The sequence below is a fragment of the Manis javanica genome, chromosome 11 (genome assembly GCF_040802235.1).
Source record: "Manis javanica isolate MJ-LG chromosome 11, MJ_LKY, whole genome shotgun sequence".
Taxonomy (NCBI): domain Eukaryota; kingdom Metazoa; phylum Chordata; class Mammalia; order Pholidota; family Manidae; genus Manis; species Manis javanica.
In genome coordinates, this window is record NC_133166.1 from 59,878,229 (window position 1) to 59,893,958 (window position 15,730).

Genomic DNA, 15,730 nt, shown 5'->3' on the forward strand with positions numbered 1-15,730 from the left:
TGCTTGGCAGGAAGGGGAAGGAAAGGGACTAGAGAGTGGAAGAGAGCAGTCAGGGCAGTCCTCAAATAGAAAGGGAATCTAAAGAAGACATGAGTAAATGAAATAGACACACGCAGTGTTGTTAAAAAAGCACTCCAGGAAAGGGAATCACAAGAGCAAAGACTCTGATATGGGGCTGTGCTTGGAAATCTCAAAAACTCATGAGAAAGCCAGTGTGGGCTGGAGCTGAGTGGGAAACGAATTGAGGCAACCAGAGGACAGGCTAGTAATATTTCACAGTCCCTGGTGCAGACTGTCAATTTTACTGGGAGATTTTCAGTAGGGAGATGACACAATGTAATTTATATTTTAAAATAATTACTATAGCTCCTGTGTAGAGGTTGAGTTAGGGGAAAATGAAAGCTGAGATGCCTGTTATAAAGCTATTACAGTACCTTTGAAAGCAACAAAATGGTAGCCCCAAATGTTCTCATATCAGTGTTTTGATCATCACATAACAAGTCCTACAGATCACTCACCATCCTGTTTACTTCCCCCCTTGCCAGAAGCACTTGAGAGTGACACCATCGTTCTTAAATTCAGCCAGAATTAAACATCATTCTCCACAGAGGTTCCCCAGCTCACTCCTTCCTAAAGCTGACCACTGTGCAGTCGCATGACTCAAGCAGCTATGGGTATCTTGTTTTATATGTTTTACCCTTAAACCCTATCTCATGATTTCACATTTCTGCAGTTGATATTTCTTAAAATTATTTTTAAACAGAGCTAGTGTATTAACTATTGACTACATTCTCCATATGGCTGCACGGAAAATATATGTGGCTCTTTGGTAACCTAGCTTGACTCCTTTCTGTCATAATAATGTGTCCCGGGTCTTCTAAGAACATGTTCTAAAGGAGTAAATAAGTTTAATGTGAAAAAAGGGGTTCTATGTCAGATATGTTCTAGAATCACTGAACTAAATAACGTGGACAGACCCATTATTGCAAGGCATTTTCGAGAACTTAACAGGATTTTATGTGTTGTGATGTTCCGTGAGTTGAGATAGCATTTGGAGTATTTACCTGGGACTCATCCAGTCCCTAGGGGCCTCCAGAAAGCCACAGGTGAATATTTGTGTTCAGTCTTTTCTTACTCCTGTTTCAACATAAGTAAACAGTTACAAGGGACCAGAGGGTATTTTCATACCTTTTTCTCCTCTTTATTAAGGTAGACTTCATAGCCCAAGTGTGACAGCAATGTTTCTGCACACTGGAGTCCCTCCAGAAACATATTATCTAACTCTGTAAGAGCTGGAAACTTTCAATCGCTTCAGGATTGACAGGCACCACTTTGCTATCAGCAATCTCTCTGTACCCAGGAAAGTAGGTTGTGTCTACTATGCTGTATTTTCTCTGGACAGTCTCTAGTGGTTGTCCCAAACCACGGAATGCCTTATTATTCACCGGTACAAGGAAAATAACATGGGGTTTAGAATAAAAAGCACCTCCAAATCCACATCTGTAAATTGAAAAAAGTGCTTCATGAATGTAGGCCTGGTATTTTTATTTTTAAAATGAACCCCAAATCAATCTACTTCATGGGGCTGTCCTTTGAATTAACATGATTTAGAACTTGTAATATTCTAGATGGTAAGTCCTGCAGAACAGGTAACAGGGCCATACTGTCCTCTGTTTTATTCCAAAGTCCTAGAACAGAACCTGGCATAAAATAAGTGCCCATATGTTTTTAATTATATTGATTGAATCTGCTGAGTATACTGAAGCTCCTTTTTTTAATTATAGGTCCTGACATAAGCAAGATCACCAGTGATACGATATGTTTCTTTGTCAAAAGCTTTTTATTTATCATAAAGCTCTGTTTTTAATTCTGCCAAGTGTTTTAAGTGACAAGCTAGGCAGTTGACTAGAACTTACCACTTGTAATCCTATTCATTTCTTCTTCTTTTCTGTGAACTTTCTCTAAAAATCAATAGTGAAAGATAACACTATGTTTTTGGACAATTGTAAAATGTAAAGGTGATTTTAACACTTCAAGTAAAAATGAAAGCTGGCATTTACTTGTAAATTTGGCACATGTGTTCCCAAGAGAGTAAAAAAACCTAAAGACTGAATAGGTGTATGTCACTCTTATCTGTGACGTTTTAAAGTGAATAACTGGAAATTGTACTTGAGAAACAGTTTCATTAAAATTACTTATGTTTCTATTGCTTAAGTATATCCTAATTTTCCTAAGTAACTCTTCACTTCATATGCACCCTCCATCCTTCCCAGGCATGTGGTTATTTTTACTTTTATATACTGTTTTCCAATGTACAAAATGAATAATAGGTAAGAGAAACTCTACAAATGGAATTCTGATTTCTTTTGTTCCTATAAGCAGAAATATGAGAAGTTCACCATGGGGCCTACACAAAGCTGAAGTGTTGGCCAGTATTGTTTGCATTCTATTCCTATACAAAATGGAGAGAAAGTGGGAAACAATGACAGTGCGGGACTAGTACGCAATCACACGTCTACATTTTCACACCTGACTTGTTGAAAACTGCTCTCCTCTAAACACACTGTGATTAAGCAGTGTGTGAATGGGCTGGGTAAACTGGGATTGGGGGGAGAATTGGAAAGCTAAATTTTTAAAATTACTTATCTCCATTAAAATATAACATATACATAGATGTCAAATATAATAAATATAATGAGAGTAGTCATAATAACTTTTGTTGGCTATGTGTCATGTTCAGGCACTCTGACAAGTGCACTGTAACACGCTCATTTGATTCTCCCAATGCCAAAGTACAGGAATTTTACCTTTATTTTACAAAAACAGGAAACTGTATAATACCATGTTGCTTCTGCGTAGCAGAGGTGGAATTGAATCTCAAGTCTGTTTTGTCTGGTTCCCCTTCACTGAGGACAAATGAGATCTGTCTTTCACAAACAGAAGAGCAAAGGAAGGGACAAAAAGTGAACTGCAAAAAACTCAGAATTAAATCCATATAGTGACTTATCTATGATTGGAGATAATTGGAAGGTCAAGATTCTACCGGTCGGAAGCAACTCACAACACACATTCCTAGTAGATATATGACATTCTGGGGGTGGCTGCAGCTCCAAACGGAGGAAACCTTGAACTTGGCCATGACTCCTTTGCAAGTGTCACAGCATTAAGGCTGTGAAAGGAAACTCAGGTGTTGAAAACCCTAAAACCAAGTGATGTTTTTTATTTCTTCTTCTTTTAAAATATAGGAACTATAAAAAAACTCCATTTATATTAATGTCCTTGGGGAGTTCAAAAGACACAAGCACAAACAGTCATGCATCACTTTCATCTCTCCTCTTTCCTTTTCCTGAGTGAGGGCCAAGGCTGGGGTCCATTGGAAAAACAAATCTACATTGATATTCCTTGTGCATGGAAAATACAGGGATGGTGCTGAATTTTTGAACCTTAATATGGACTCTTTTCTGAGGTTTTCTTTGTAAATTATAGCTCAGCATTATCCTTGGATTTAAAGAGAGATGATATTACTGGCACTTTTGTTTTAAGCAAGACAATTAAATCATTCTAAAGAAAATATAGCAAAGCTTGCTTATATCTAAGCCAGATAGTTGAAAAATTCAAGAGCATTATTATGCAAAATTAACCATCTTCAGCTTTATTCCCAACATATTATGTATAAATTTGGAGCAAATTTAGTCTTGGAAATTCGGTTTAAGCATTTAAAAAAGTAAAGCCTCAGACCTCATACATTACTGAGGGAAATACCTCTAATTCAACAGAAAAATGGGTGAAGAAGGTGGAGTACCATTTGATAGAAAAGGAAAAACAAATGGGTCAAAAGCATAAAAATTATGCAAAATTGCTATTTTAAAGAAGCAATAATAGTGCAATACTGGCTTCATCTGTTGGTTTTGTAATTTTCTTTTAAATGTGATTTCTAAAACTTCATTAAAAGCTCCTATTTAGAGAGACCAGGTGTTTTTTAAATGACTCCATTTTCCAGTTACTATTTTATCACCATATATGTATACTATATATTGCTGATCACATGATGTAATTTACCTTTTATATCTATCTATCTATCTATCATCTATCTATCTATCTATCTATCTATCTATCTATCTATCTATCTATCTATCTATCTATCTATCCATCCACCCATCTCTTCATTCATCCACCTATTTTCCTTCATCACCCATCTTTTGCCAAATAGGATGTGGGCTCCTTAAGTCCAGCAGTAATGTTTTCCTTACTTGCCACCCCATCCCTTGCCTCAAATAGTGCCTGAAACTTTATTGGTGCTCATCAAATGTTCATTGAAATAATGAGCACGTGCAAGAGAATTAAAGAAGGTGCACATAAGCTGGTTCGCCACTGTTGGATATTCATATTAGTAGAATCTGGCTTATATGTACTTGGATAAATTTGTACAAGAATGAAACCTTGTGAAGAGAGGGGTACATAATGCAATAATAATTGTGATTACAAGAATCTGGAGTTAACTTATCAATAGGAGACTTGTTAAAAAAATTACTGGGTATCCATATGATGAGGATACTACTAATTGTTGTTCATATGGAGTGAGTTCTAAAGATATTTAAGTCCTATTTCGCAGATTTTTTTAAGGCAGGATACAGCATTTTGTCTGTAATGCTCCTATTTGCTTAAATATTTTATGTATATATATAACATTTTATTCATCCACACCTACGTTCATACAGATATGAACAAATGTATAGATATGGAGACAAAAGTTCAAAGTTAGTAATTTCATGGCTCCAGCCAGAGCTATACACTCTATTCAAGAAATTCTAGAAGGAAAAAATGTACATTATAGTTACATTTGGAAGGTGTGAGGTTGGGTAGGAGGTGGAAAAGAGACTAGCTTTTCATTTAGTGTTTTTTTTATATTGCTTAAATATGTTAATATGTTTGTGTGGTATTTTTCTAGTGATTGATGCTGATGATAACAATAAAGTAACATTATAAAAAACATATAATATGGACCTGCATCTGCTATTTAAAAGGAGATCACAAAGTAAAAGTAGCAAGTTGTAGAAAATAATGCAGCTAAGCAAAAGGAATACAAGAAATTCAAAGAAAGAACAGACATGTATAGGCCCTTAGTATCTATGTACAGATATATACTACAGTCTAAACAGGACTAAGAGAATGTCCATCAAGAGTTAACCACAGTAAATTTTGGAAAAGAAATTAGGAGGACGATGGGGAGATTTTCATGTTTTCTTTATGTTATGAATGCTTGAATATTTTAATAGTGAGGATGTATATATGAAATATTTCATAATTTAAAAAACTAAAATGAGGTAATGAAAGCCTTTATTGTATATAAAAGCCCAGTAATACCAAATCTTGAATGTGCCCACCTCCTGACAGTTTGAAAATAAAAGGGCCGTCCTTAATAAGACAAGGTGAACTTAGAAGATAAATATTAAATAATATATGGGGTCAAAAGTTCAAAGTTAGTAATTTCATGGCTCCAGCCAGAACTATAAAGTTAGGTTACTTCCCTAAATAAATTAAGTTCTTTTAAATCTCCAGACTCAGGCTTAGCTAGCCTCTCTTTCTAGAATGTCTGTACTGCCTTTTATAGTAGGCATTCTCCTGTCTCTTTCTGTCTGATAACCTCTAACACTTTAGGAAAGAGTTACTTGTTCCATAGTCTGTGTTTTTCTGGCATTTATTAAAGTTATTTATATCCAATTGTTTAGTTTTATAGTCTCTGAGTACCTTGAAGTCAAGGACTTTGTGAGGGACATCTTAAAGTTCTCAGTTCATTGCAAAGTCTGGCACCTAAGAGCTTGGTAATTATTTGCTGATGTTTTGTCTGATTTTTGACACCAGGAAGGGAGTGAGGACTTTCACATGAGTGTGACATCCATGGTCTCTGCTCACAGCACTGCCCTGATATTTGTATATCACATCCTAGTTTACAACTCTCACATTGCATTACACCTGCAAACGGCTCCTCAAGCCAGAACAATAGGCTTTATTCACATTTTACTATTCACATTTTACTATTGAAGAAACAGACTTAGCATATTTATTTTCCCATAGGTCCCACAGCTCACAAGTGGCCCAGCTGAGCCTGGCTCTCAGGCCACTTAAATCCAAAAGCACATCCAATTAGTATAAACTCGTGGAATAAATGACACTGCTAGGTTGTTCTGAAGCCACTGTGTTTCAGATAAGATGCAGGGGCGGGGGGGATAAGATGCAGCAACCTTCTGCAGACAGAAGTAAAAGCTAGATAGAGGCTGACTACCACATTAGTGTTCCTCCTATTTATAAACTTTTCATTTGCAGCAGAGATGGGGACAATCCCATAAATGGCATGTCCACCTCTGCTCCCAGGAGCTCAGGGTACACAACTATACAGGTTCCTCCACTGAAATGCTTGCATGCTAAAGAGACCTGATGATCCAAATCTGTAGCTCTTTCTAATGACTTCAACATATCATGGAAATCATCATAATTAATAGTAATGCAGTTCCTTCATGCACACTCAAGGTTAAGACCAGAGATTATGTGAGAAATGGGGGAGAGAGAAAAACAGACAGAATAGCACAGTGAGAAATGGTTTTCTCAATGTTAATAGCTAACATTTATTGAGCACTTACATGTAGTATTTAAAGTGCATAGCATCATAATATACAGTTTAAGTGCATAAACTTAGAAGTTAGACTGCATGGATTCGAATGTTTGCTCTGATATTCACTAACTATGAGTCTTGGATAAGTTGCTTATTTTTCCAATGCCTTAGCTGTAAAATTGGGTTGCTAGTAGGATCTGCACACAGGGTCACTAGGTGATGTGGTGTCTGCCAATTTCCATGCTGTAAACACTCCTACCAACTTTTATCAGAAGTTACCAAAAGTTTAACAAACAGCCCACAGAATTCTTGAATATGTAACAACCGGCTTGCATGAGCCAGAAAAGCCAGCTCCAGCACTCCCCTCTTTTTTTTTGTCTTAAAAAGGATGAATCTTTATCTTCAAACAAGAGTAGAGCATGGAAATGGGCACTTTGGCATCTAGACCACTTTTTGAAACACTTGTCAGATAGGCAAAGACTAGCAAAACAACTAAGCTTATTTTGGGGTCCACTAAGAGTATCTCAGCTGTAGTGGGAGGGGACCACATAAAAGTTAAAGACCAAGAGTTGCCCTTAGTAAGTAGCCCTTAATCCAGACACAAGATCTGAGAGGTCTGTACCAAGCACCTCTTCTCCACCTCCCCATCACAGAATTCTTTTCTGTCCTTTAGGACTCACTGTCATTTTCTTGCAGCTTCAAAATGGGTCACAGAAGGGGAAGCTCAGAGACCACCCCTCAGCCTGTAGGAAACCCTTCTCTCCTTCCTGTTTCTTTGAATTTGATTTTTTTTCTTCTTGTTTTAGATTCCACATGGAAGTGAGCCCACACAGAATTTGCCTTTATCTGGGTGGCCTGTTTCACTGAGCACAATACCCCTCAGGTCCATCCATGCAGGATTTCCATCTTTCTTGTGACTGAATAATATTCTATTTTGTGCATATCAGTATCTATATCAACCACATCTTCTTCATCTGTTTATCTGCTGATGGACACTTAGGTCGTTTCCCTATCTTGGCTCTTGTGAATAATGCTGAAGTGGACATGGGAGTGCAGATATCTCAATATTGTGTTTTCATTTTCTTTGGATAAACACCCAGAAGTGGAATTGCTGGATCATATGCTGGTTGTATTTTTAATCTTTTGAGGAACCTCTGTTGTTTTCTAGATGAACTCATTGGACTTTACCCATGTTTGGTATGGGCTAAACATGGAAGTGATCAAAATACAAAATAAAACTTCAGGCATATCCTGAATAAGGGATGTGCTTCTCACCAAAGTTCAAGGAATGGATCAAAAGTAAGACTCAAGGCCAAAATGTGGGAACAACCCAAATATCCACTGATGGATGGATATACAAAATGTGGTATGTGTATATGTATACAAAATGGATATTATTCATCCTTAAAAAGGGAGTTTTGGCATGTGCCACCACGTGGGTGTCCCTTGAGTACACCATGCTGAATGAAATAAGCCAGATACAAATGGACCAGTTTTGTAAGATTACTCTTAAATGAGGGACCCAGATGAGCCAAAGCCATAGAGATAGAGGGGAGGATGGTGGGTGCTGGGGACCAGAGGGGAGACTGGGCAGATGTTTTTTAATGGGTGTGCAGTGTCAATTTGGAGATGGATGGTGGGGGATGGCTACAAAATTGGAAAGTGCTCAGTGCCACAAAACTATACACTCAAAAATGGATCAAATGGTAAATTTTATGTTATTTTGTCACAGTAAAAATTGGAAAAGAAAGCATGACATTCACATGCCCAGGTGAAAAGCAGAGGCCTGGAGCTCAGGAGGAGCTGCCTGGCTTGTGGCAGGTTTTCAGGTGGGTGATTTCTGGGCTGCGTCTGTGCCCCCATGCACCCCCACCTCCACAAAACATCTTCCTCTGTCCTGAATTGGAGGTTTTCCAAATAAGTCTTTTTGTGCATGTGACATTTTATTCATAGGATACACAAATGGTGGTGAAATTTCTGGGTCAAGGTGATACACATGATGAGAAGTTTTATAGAGACTATAGTTTCTAACTGGAATTGAGGGGCAGGCTCTGGGAAATCCATAGACCTCCCAAAATTGTAGGCACCATTTGAAGTGTGCATGAGCTCGTGTAGCATATTCTATGATTCTAGGTCCTCAAAATATCCTCTTGAGATCAAAGGTGCCTGAAGGGTGAGGATGAGTCCCCTCTGTACAGAATCCTGAACATGGTGCCAGTGAACATTGAGCAGAAGAGCTTTGCCAAGTTGAGTGTTTTACAGTAACTTTTGAGTCCAAGTCAATGTACCTGGGATCTTTCTTACATATGTCACTCTTGTAGGGCTGACTGTTTCTGCTTACCCTAAATTTCCTTGCCACTCACTAGACATGCTCTGTAGGAGAATGTGACAGAGGGCAAGAGTCCACCCGTGTGTCAAGTGCAGAGTGGAGAAGACATGGCATCTGTGGGGGAGGGCTGAAAGGTGACCTGGATGGCTGGAGGGTCATCTTGGGGGTGGTCAGAACTTGGGCCAGTGGCAGGAGACATGATTTGCCCCTGGTCTCCGGATTGGCCTGGCAGTTCTCTGTTTTTCTCTTCAAACTGGTTGCTAGGTTGCAGCAACCTATGACCTCAGAGGTTCCAACCCTCCTGGTTGGCAGGTGCTTGGCAGCACAGGTAGCCAGAAGTGTCTTCTCAGATCTTTTCTTGACTCCCAGCTTCTGCTGAGCTTGGAGTAGGGATAAAGGGCTGCCATTCAGTCAGAATTGAGAAGAGGAGCTTGGACAGGTTCTGGTCCTGTAGAAGGCAAGAGTTGGAGAGAAATCATGGGCAGTGTTCCATCAAGTTCCCAGGCTGAGAACCAGAGCCCCCAGGCTGGCCCCTCTGGGTACCCCCTGGAGATGATGCTGGATGAAGAAAGACCAGGACCATCAGGTGAGGCAGCAGAGGGATGAGGGATTTGAGGATGGGGTACCAATGGCAGGAAGGCCTACCCAGGTGGGGTGTGTGTGAAGGAAGGAGAGACTCAGAACACCAGGGCCTGGAGGAGAGAGTGTAGGTGTGGGGACAAGGACACACCAGGGAAAGGCACCTGGAGGAATTATGTAAATGAGGAAGAATGTTGAGAACAGGGAGACAGAACAATGGCAAAATGGATGGGGGCAGATGGCAGCCAGCAAAGGAGGAGAATGAAAAGATGGCTGGGCAGGAGGCCAAGGGGTGTGACAGCAGAGAGACTGGGGGCAGCTTGTCTTTTGGGAGTTAGTTGGAGTGGAATGGGGGTGACTCGGGGACCAAGGGCTGAATCCCAAAGACAAAAGCTGGACGTTGTTGCCTGGTTTCTTTGCCCAGCAGCCCAGGCGGGCAGCAGCCCTCTGCCAGAGGGCTCCAGCCGGTGCAGGAAGCGGGAGAGGTCGGCCACTTTCCAGGAGTCGGAGGCGTGACAGGGGTCAGAGGAGGCAGCCCCGGGGAATACGGACACTAGGGTCGTGGACATGCTCTGCGGCCTCAAGATGGGGCTGAAGCGACTGCGGGTGTCTGCGGTGCTGCCGGAGCACCACGAGGCCTTCAAAAGGCTGCTCAGTAGGAGGACCTCTGAGCCCATCCCCCTTTAGAGAAACTTCCAGTGACTGTATTTTCCCAATGGAAAAGAATTCCCTGCCAGTTGCTGAGCACTGTTCCCAGAGGACTCCTGGGGACATTTAGAAATGCCACAGGATTAGGCCAGATGCAGAAGCAGTCTGTACTTGGCATATAAAACCTTGGCTTCCACTGCACCCCTGAGACTTTCAAATTTAAATACCTCCATCACTGTGCCTGGGGCTGACGGGACATTGGGCGCACTGACGTGACCGTCAAGGGAGACGATGCCTTCCTGCACGGTGATGGAGCCCCACCTTCTGTACGACTGTGCACATCACCTACTGACACCTGCCCCCAACTCAGCTGCCCCAAGGCGGCTCCATCTTTTTGGCCCAGTGAGTGCCCATCGGCCTCCCCACCCCGAAACGTCCCGTCAGTAGGCACAACTCTCTGCACAGCCCTGCCCGGGTGGTCTGCTTAACCTGTGCTTCTCTTCACAGAGGATCCTGTTGTTAAAAGATTCCTGGTCTAGGACAAATCTGCGGGTATCTGACAAGGTAACTTTGTCCACTAAGACTTGTTCCCTCTCCAGAATCTACCCTGGGGCGCCAGAGGGGTGCTATCTAAACCCACAGTCCCACCTCTCTCTCCAAGCCGGCGCCTTGTCCACACTGCCCTCTGGGGGCCGGGCGGCTCCTTGCACGTGAATGGGCAGCCCCGCCCCACCCCACTCCTCTGGGGGCCCCCCCTTGTCGCCACTGCGAGTCCCTTCTCGCCTCAGCCCGGAGGCTCCCCTTTGTTCCAGCTTATCAAAGACCCTCCTGATGGCGGCTGTCCTAAATACCCAGCCCCACACCGGCAGAGCCTGCCATGCAGGAGCATCCTGAAGTCCCTCTCCTCACACGGGGTCTGCCCCCAGCTCCTCCTGCGCCACCCCTCCACACTTCCTCTTCTGGGTTGTGGCCTCTCTCCTGTGGCGCTCTCCTCTTCCTCAGTATCTCCTGGCCATGGTGGTGTCTCATTTCACCTGAGCTGGCCTCTTCTCCTGGCAGTACCAGCGAATTCACTTCTTCATAGCTCTGTGAGTATCGCTCTCAGCGGCTGTCTGTCAATATTCACTCCTTGGGGAGGGCGGAGGGAGAGGTGTGGGACTCTGAGCTTGCATCCATTTCCTTTTTCACCCCAGTGTACTGCTCGCTTTGGTATACAAAGGATAGGATGATAACAGAGCGCCTTCTATACTGTTCTCTGTGCAGACAACCCTAACACCAGTTAAAACACTGGGAAAAACACAAGACCGCATAAAACATTCCTAAGAGGAGGGAGAGAATGGGCACTACGCTGTCCCCAGGACACCAGGCTTGAGACGGCACCACCTCCGAAGCCAAGGCCTCTCTCCTTCCCGAGTCCACATCAAGGGAACGGCCCTCCTCTGGGCTCCCAGGCGGACGCCAAAGTGCAGGCCCTCGTTATGTGACACAGACCGATTGTAAAAATTCCCTGCCTGTCCTTCCTACAAGGCTTTAGATGCCCCAAATCCTCCCAGAACACAGGTCTAATGCTCCCCGCCCCTCCTCAACAATGTCACTAGCTAAGACCATCCATTCATTCAGTGAAATCTTATAGACTGCATCCTGTACCAGGGAATATGAGGGTTGGGAGGAGAGCTTTGAGAAGTGCATGTGGCACCCATCCTCCAGACTGAGCCACATGGTAGGGAAGCTGTGACTACGGAAATTGGCTAGTCAGTTCCTGCCCTCTGGATGCGTAGACTTCCTCACCCCGCAGGGAGTTGGAGGGTGTGCACATACAACCGGTTGAAGGGCACAGGGAACATGATGGGACACTGCATGGAAACTGCACTGCCCGCCCTCAGGCCTCCCAGAGTGGCTCTGTCTTCAGCATCCAGGTGTGAGAAGTGCCTTTCAGGTTCCTGCCCAACAGTGGCTTCTTGATGACTGGGTGGCACCCTGTGATACTGGTAGGGCTTCTGTAGGTCCTTTGTGAAGATCAGCCTGTGCCTCTCCTTGGAAGGTGACCTCAGGTGGGGTTCCTTCTCATCTTGCTCCTGACCAGCAATCCAATGTCTCTCCCCAGCTACCTGGCCAGTGATATGGAAGAGGATAACCAGGTCCCTAAGCAGGCCATCTTTTCATTCCTCTATGGGAAGAACTGTTTCCAGCATCCCTTGTTCCACAAACTGTGACTCCAATTAGTCAAATCCATGGGCTGGAAGACCTGGGTCTCCCGGGAAGAGTGTGAGAAGGTGGGTGAGCTGCAGGGGTTTGGGGGTGGGGGCCAGACTGGAGTGGGGGGAACATGGGATCACGGGATCTGGAAGCAAGAAGGAGCTGGAGGCTGGATGGGGAAATATGAGCCACCTGAGGCCACAGCCATTGTCTTCCAGACCCAAGCTTTTGACCCAGAGCTCCCCGTGTGGGAGCGAGACTGCATCCTACTGTCCTAGCGCTCCTGAGACCATGGAGAGCTGGGCTCATCGGCCCTAAAGAAGGGAAGTCTGGGTCCTCAGGTGCAGACTGAACACCTTGTTGTCTGCTTAGGAAGTCACCCTTTCAGACACTGACTCAGCTTCCAGCCACAGGCCAAGGACACACACAGGTATGACCAGGGTGAGACGTGTGGGTGACTGACCTCAGGAAAACCAGTTTTTCACAGAGGCATGGATTTGGCTGAAGTCATTTCACCCTAAACAATTGGGTCCAGATAATGGCTTCAATGAAATGTTGATTCTTTGGAAAAGTGAGTATCTTTGTAATTTTTTCCATTTCTTGTGTTTTGACTTTCTCTTTTTAGCCTTTCATCCCCCATGTACCAACTGTAGGCATTTATTTACAACCAAGCAAATATCTAACAATAGTGTATCAGGTGGAACAGTCTACATATACCATAATCAAAGATAAATTATGGCTGGCTCTGTTTTCATGCAAATCTGCTCTAAAGGAGCTCTCACGGCCGCATTCCCTGATTTGTTTCCCCCAGTTCACCATCTCTGGACTACTCTCCCCTCTTGTGCAAACCTTTCCCCTCAGGTTGATGGTCAAAGAAGTTTGTCAGAACAGGGACGTTTTAAGAAATACTAGCTTCACCGTGAGTTACTGAAATCAAATGCAGAGGATTAAACAAAGATTTGTTTAGAATCTCATGTACTAGCTGTCTTGCCCACTCGGGCTGCTATAACTGAGCACTGTAGCCTGGATAGCTTATGAACAACAGACATTTATTTCTCACAACTCTGCAGCTCAACTCCCGAGATCAGCGTGCCAGCAAGGCCAGGTTCTGGTGAAGACCCTCTTCTGGATTGCAGATGGGAAACTTCTTGCTATGTCCTCACATGGTGGGAGAAGCAAGCTAGCTCCCTGGAGTCTCTTTTATAAGTGCGCTAATCTCATTCATGAGGGACCCTATGACCTGATCACCTCCCAAAGGCCCCAACTCTTGTAATATCTTCACTTTTAGGGGGTAGGATTTCAACATAGGAATTTGGGGGGACACAAACATTCACACAATAGCCCTAGGACTAGGACAAATTTAAGACTAAGTATTGTGGCCAACCATAGGATCCAGTGTTATGATTAGGGGTCAGGCATCTGGTCTCATGGTTCGTGATGTGGACATATTACTCAAGTTTGTGGTATGGTTAGAAGTTCAGATTTTAAGTAGCACAAAAGACCAAGGTGTGCAAAAGTCTAAAGCAGCATTTTCCAAGTGTGCTCATCTCCCTGAGAAACATCACCTGGAGTCCCCATTAGAAAGCAGATTGCTGGGTCTGACCTTAGGCATGTTAAGTAATTTTGGGATTCAGGGTCACCAAAGCCCAAGAATCACAACTGAAAATGAATTGGAGTTTAGAATAAAGGATTAGAGAGCAAACGGGACTTATAAATTAGTCTAAACATTGACTAGAATTGCCCAAGAATGTGAATAATGTTTATATCTGGAGAGTTGCCTCCTTGAAATCTGACATCCTCTTTTTTTCTTACTTCCAGATCATTGAGCCCCGGGAAGATGCAAGTTTTCATCAGGAAGTCAGTCCAGACACTGAGGAGAGGAAGAGAGGATCCTCTTGTGAGGATAATCTGGAAGAACCCAGAATCTTTTAGAATGAGATGGAGAGTCATGTCATACTCCTGGGATCTGAGGGTACTTCTAGGAGTCTGTGGAGAATAATAAGGAACCAGAATTTTTCGAGATTCCATCCCTTCCTAAGGCACTACCTGAATTTTCAGAGTGTTTAATTCAAATCTCCCCTGAGGTAGAGGTTGGAGGTGCTGATTTTTCATGCATTTGGTTGCCACAATCTAGAACCATTTGAAGGTGAAGTTAAGGGACTTGGATTGGGAGGGAAGTATTTTAAAAAGATGAAATTAGAGCCATAGGATTGTAATAGATAGCCTACATATGCCAAAAATAGCACACATTTTGAAAATATTTATTTGAACATGTTGCCTTTATAATTATATTTATTTTTATATTCTGTATTTATACATTTATTTTAAATCGTTTTGAAAGAGTCATGGTTTGAATACACTAATAACCATACACTCTACTGCTGTCTCTTAAGTTCATGAAAAAGTTGTCAAGAAATCTAGGACTACCTTGATGCCTTTTAGAAGTGAGAGTATTATCAAGAAATTTAAGGTTTGCACTAAAGCATTTTGTGATTGAGATTATTAAAGATCAATGGCAGGGGGAAATTCATGTATTTAGTGTGACTGCTTCTTCATTAAAAACATAATTATATTTTATTCTCAAAGGCTTTTTACTTTGCTTTGAGTATGTATATAGCTCCAAGACTGGAAAGGAGTGGGGCCATGAATTCTGTGCCTTTCAGAGAAAATGACATTAAGAGAAATTCAAGGGTCAGCTTTGGGCTACTCTACATTCTGCTTGGCACCTTCATTGTATTGGAGAAAAAAGAATTGGTTCATTTAGGCTTTCACTTAATTCAGCCTTTTATTGTGTAGTTCAGTTCTCATTCAAATGAACAGAGATAGTGCAAGAAAGAGAACACATTTAATGGGGCTCTCAAAAATGTGCAATTGTTGCTATTACCTCTTTAATAGACACAAATTATTTCTTTTCTTCTGTAAAACTTCATTACCCAGCAAAAAAAAAAAAAAAAAAAAAAAGTTTCTTAACAAATGTACATCTCACCCCAAATGGAAAACCCATCTTTCTTATGCACAGAGTCATGGAGCCGTATACTCACAGTGTATCCACACACAGCAAGTCTGGCCACTGAGTTCTACAACGGCCACAAAGCGTTCCTCTCTTTTTGAACATTAAGGATGTAATGTCCTGGGCATGAAACAAAGAATCACAAGAAATCAGAAGTGAAAGGACCTTAGCTCAAATGAAGTCCAGTCTTCCCATTTTACATATAAGTGAAGTGAGACTTGGAGAGGTGAAGTGATTAATCCAGGGTTGTGCAGGTCACCTCTGGGACCTTAAACCAAGCTTCGCTCTCCCAACTCTTACTGTAGCTTCCTCTGTCCTCCACTAGCCGCCTGCTACTGCTCATCACCGCTTTGGTCTC

At 42.6% G+C, this 15,730-nt stretch overlaps 1 protein-coding gene and 1 pseudogene across 6 annotated transcripts in view; one reads left to right on the plus strand and one right to left on the minus strand.

The window, feature by feature from the left end:
* LRRC4C (leucine rich repeat containing 4C) overlaps window positions 1–15,730 on the minus strand; it is a 752,614-nt gene that overhangs the window by 204,193 nt on the left and 532,691 nt on the right. The window lies entirely within an intron of this gene.
* On the plus strand, window positions 9,417–15,489 carry LOC118968058 (speedy protein E4-like; annotated as a pseudogene).